Below are 4,912 nucleotides of genomic sequence, written 5' to 3'. Positions count from 1 at the left end.
ATTCCTAACAGGTTTCCATTCCCTGCAAGTCCATGAAAGTATTCAAACAAAATAATCACAACTTACTGCAGGAGCCAGGTATCAACCCACTCTATTGAAATTACAAAGCCTCCCACATGTGACTGTTCACTCTGTTTCTGAGTATGACTCTCACAGGGCCCTATGTGATGTGTGATGTCCTCCTCCCCCAGGTTGTAAGTATATGTGACAACAAACTGCTAGCAATCTCATATTTTCAGTGTTGGGTGTCATGTGTTCATCCATGCCAATAATCCTAGAGTGGGAGTCCACACTCACTAATGGGGTGATTAGGAAGAAACTAAAACAAGGTATTTAATAGCAGATTTGAGCAGCAGAAGAAAGAATCAACACACTTGTAAATAGTTAATTGAGGGGCAATTGAGTGGCTCAGTCCGTTAAGTGTCTGCCTTTGGCTCAGGCCATGATCCTGGGGTCCTGGGATCAAGCCCCACATTGGGCTCCCAGCTCAGCAGGGAGTCTGCTTCTCCCTCTCCCTTTGCCTCTCTCCGTGCTTGTGCTCTCTTTCTCTCTCAAATGAATAAATAAAATGTTTAGGAAAAAAAAAAGAGATCCACATGCAGACACAATATAGTCAAATTGTTAGAAGACAAAGAATCTTGAAGGTGGAAAGAGAGAAGGAGCTTATCTTGTACAAGAGAGCCCCAATAACAGTGACAACTGATTTCTCTCCAGAAATCATGTTGACCAGAAGGCAATGGAATGACATATTTAAAGTGCTAAAAGGAAAAAAAAAAAGTGTCAACCAAAAATTCTATATCTGGTAAAACTATCCTTCAAAAATGAAAGAGAACCCCACTCCTTTGACCTCTGTTGTAGCCATGGCCACCACCTTCCTGGAAGAGAGGAAGGGGGAGAGGAGCTTATGTTGTCTGTCACCCAAGTCTTCTAGCTGTGCTGCCCCCAAAGAGTGTAAGATGTTTATCTGTGCCAAGCTTGCCTGCACCCCTGCTCTGATCCAAGCTGGATCCAGAATTGCATCCAGACCCATTGCTGCATCAGTGCTATCAGTGATAGAAGTGATAGAAGAGGGCTCTATAGTATTTAATGGGGGCAGAGCATGGAGTGATTTAGCTAATCCAGTGGGAGTTTCAGACCAGTGCAATCAGCAGAGACATTGATACTGCTGCCTATTTTATTGGTACAGGTGTTGCAACAATAGCAGTGGAAGTTTCTGGCGCTGGTATTGGACTAGTCTTTGGCAGCCTTCTCATTGGTTAGGCCAGAACCCCTTCACTGAATCAGCAGCTGTTCTCATATGCTATCCTTGGACTTGCCTTGTCTGAAGCTTTTGTTTGATGGTTGCTTTCTTTCTTTTTCCTTTTTTTCTTTTTTAAATTCAATTAGCCAACATACAGTTCATCATTGGCTTCAGATGTAGTGTTTAATAATTTAACAGTTGCTTATAACACCCAGTGCTCATCACATCACGTGCCCTCCTTAATGCCCGTCACTCTGATGGTATGCTTTCTTAATTTTGTTTTCTACGTAACAGAAATTACTGCTTGAAACGTTGTTATTTAAATTCATTATGGATGTAATTCTGTGTATTTTACTGTGCCTCGGAAACATATAGTGTTGGTGTCATGGAAAAACACATTACAAGTTTCTTCCACTATCTGAAAGTAGAACAGTCCTATGAAAGATTTCTTAAGCCAAAATGGTATAATGTGAAGAGTATCTCCCATTTTCTGCAAATTGTGTTACACCACTTTGTTTTTACAAAAGACCTATATTAGTCCCTGTTTTAGCTGATTTTTTTCTTCTGCTAGTTCAAATCTATTGTTAAACCCTACTAGTGAAGTTGTCATTTCAGTTACTGTATTTTTTACTTCCATAATGTCCATGTGGTTCTTTTTTTTTTTTTTTTTAAAGATTTTATTTATTTATTTGAGACAGAGAGAATGAGAGAGAGAGAGCACATGAGAGGGGGGAGGGTCAGAGGGAGAAGCAGGCACCCCGCTGAGCAGGGAGCCCGATGCGGGACTCGATCCCGGGACTCCAGGATCATGACCTGAGCCGAAGGCAGTCGCTTAACCAACTGAGCCACCCAGGCGCCCTGTCCATGTGGTTCTTTAAAAAAATTATTCCTCTATCTTTATTGACATTCTTTATTTGTTGCAACATGTCATATGTTTACTTACGTCTTTGAGCATGGTTCCCTTTATTTACTTCTTCCAATATATTTCTAATAATTATTATGAAATCTTTGTATGTTAAATCTAATATCTGGGCCTTCTCACAGCCAGTTTCTGTTGTCTATCTTTTTTTCTTGTGTATGAGTCACACCTTCTTGTTTCTTTGTGTTATAATTTTTTTGTTGTTGAAAACTGGACATTTTAGGTACTATATGGTAGCAAATCTAGATCCTGATTATCCCTTTCTCCTGGGACTTGTTTTTGTTGTTGTTTGCTTATTTATTTGTTTAGTAACTTAACTGAACTATTTTAGTGAAGTCTATTGCCCCTTCAATGTGCAGGGTTCTTGCTCCTTAGAGACTGTTCTTGCTCCTTAGAGACTGCAGCCTTGGATGCACACAGGTTACTCTTGGATGACAGTGTTTTAGCAGGACTCTCTTTGACAGTCTCTTTTCCTGATCTCTCTGTTATGCTGTCTGCTTCTGTTAGTACTTAAAATCCCTTCCTTTTGGGGCTTCACAATAGGCTGTTTGGATGTTCTCATGAACCTGACTTTTCCTAGTGTAAGTCACCAAAAAAAAAAAAAGAAGGGAAAGTCAGGTGGAAGCTATCCTTGTTATGACTTAGCCTTAAAAGTCACATAATCCCTTCCACCACATTCCATTCATTAGAAACAATAGGCTAAGTCCCACCTGCATTCAGTGAGTGTGGAATTAGGCTCTACCTTGTGACGTGAATCCTATCAAATAATCGGTAGACATATTTAGAAACTACCTTAACAAGAGACAAACTGATTTCTAGTTACCACTGCATAAGGCTTTGATAAAATCTCAGAAAAATAACTGCTTCTTCTTTTGAGTTAGTTTCTGAACTCTCTCTAAATGATACATGGGTATACCTTATAGTCTGTCACCAATGAGGCAAAATTCAAGGATCAGTAAGAACCAAGTTTTGTTGATAATACTCATTAGCAGGGCATGATACGGCTCTGGGAATTCTCAAACTTTCATCATGGCCCTGTGTCTATCCCAATCATTAGATTTGGATTCTAAAGACATATGGAGGGCAATTACTACCCCCAAATCCAATTTTTTACTACTTTTGTACTTGAGATGAAATGGTGATGAGATCCTTTGTGTCACTGAGACAAAGCCCCATGGATGTTAAATCACAGGAAAAGGTTCGTGATGACTCTTCTTTTTTTCTAATCCTTTCAGGCATTGAGCTGTGCTGAGCAAGCAGGAGGAGCTGGGCTGTGGACAGAGCTGCTCAGTACTTGTCTGACCAATCAGAAAACAGAGTGGGTAAAAAAAATGGGAGGAGGATTGTGGACAAAAGTGACGGTCAGAAGAGTAGGTGGAGTAAGATGACTTTTTTTTCCTGTCAAGAATATTGACATTTTTAGGTGGGAATGCGAATTTCTGCAAGTGGTCCAAGGTGGTGAGAAGATATAAAAATGTGGAGTAGTGTTGATATAGTAGATTCTAAAATTTAAAAAAAAATTCTTAGGAATGCCGTAAATATTCATGAGCATCTTTCAGTTTACAGGAGATTTCCAGACTCATATCTTATGGGCAAGATAAACTAGTCCCTTCCCTTCCACCTTTTTACAGTATGAAAACTGAAATCCAGTGAGGTTAGTATCAGAGCAGGAGCTAGAAAGGAAACTCTTGTGGTTCCTATACCAGTATGTATTCAGTGTTCTGTACAGCTGATAAGCAAAAATCTGTGTCCTAAAATGGCCGACCAAGCCAGCAAGGGAATCCCAGCCCCTGCCCTGGGGCTCTTCCAGGTTCTTCTCTCTGCTCTGCTTCCTGCTCCCGCCAAAAGTACCAAGTATGCAGAAGTAGTAGTGTATAAATTACCCCCTTTGTTTTTTTTTTTTTAAAGATTTTTTATTTATTTATTTGAGAGAGAGAGAATGAGAGAGAGAGCACATGAGAGGGGGGAGGGTCAGAGGGAGAAGCAGACTCCCTGCCGAGCAGGGAGCCCGATGCGGGACTCGATCCAGGGACTCCGGGATCATGACCTGAGCCGAAGGCAGTCGCTTAACCAACTGAGCCACCCAGGCGCCCAAATTACCCCCTTTGTTTATGCTTGGGACTCAGACCTTTGGAGATCATTCTCCTCTGAGCCCACCGGCATTAAATAAACCTCCCATCCTCCAATATCTCCCAGTGCCGCTTGGTTCTTCTAAGTGGCTTATAAAGATTTGCAGATCTGATCCCTTGTCTTCTCCATCCTTATCTTGTCCTTCCTCCATATCATTCCACCTCAATTGTGCTGGCCTTCTAGTTATTCTTAAACATACCCAATGTGCTCCTGTCCCAGAGCCTTTGTACTCGAAGTATCCTCTGTTGGAAAGCTCTTCTTCCAGGTATCTGCAAGACTTTCCCTCTCTCTTCCTTTATATCTCTGCTTCACTGTCACTTTACCAGAGAGGACTTCCCTGATTATCCTATCTAAGGCATTACCCAGCCCCTGCTTCATCATTTTCCCCTTACTTGCTTTATTTCCCTTATTTTATTTTACTACATTATATATTCCTTTATTGTCTCTCTCTCTTTTTTTTTTTTTAAGATTTATTTATTTATTTGACAGAGAGAGATGCAGCAAGAGAGGGAACACAAGCAGGGGGAGTGGGAGAGGGAGAAGCAGGCTTCCCGCAGAGCAGGGAGCCCGATGCGGGGCTCGATCCCAGGACCCTGGGATCATGACCTGAGCTGAAGGCAGAT

The 4,912-nt window shown here is 41.4% G+C and overlaps 1 pseudogene; it reads left to right on the top strand.

The window, feature by feature from the left end:
- The first annotated feature begins 956 nt into the window (after window positions 1-956).
- On the top strand, window positions 957-1,338 carry LOC110588737 (annotated as a pseudogene).
- Window positions 1,339-4,912: the final 3,574 nt, after the last annotated feature.

The sequence above is a fragment of the Neomonachus schauinslandi genome, chromosome 10 (assembly GCF_002201575.2).
Source record: "Neomonachus schauinslandi chromosome 10, ASM220157v2, whole genome shotgun sequence".
Taxonomy (NCBI): Eukaryota; Metazoa; Chordata; class Mammalia; order Carnivora; family Phocidae; genus Neomonachus; species Neomonachus schauinslandi.
Note: the sequence above shows the minus strand (reverse complement) of the source record. Positions and strands in the feature narration are given on the sequence as shown.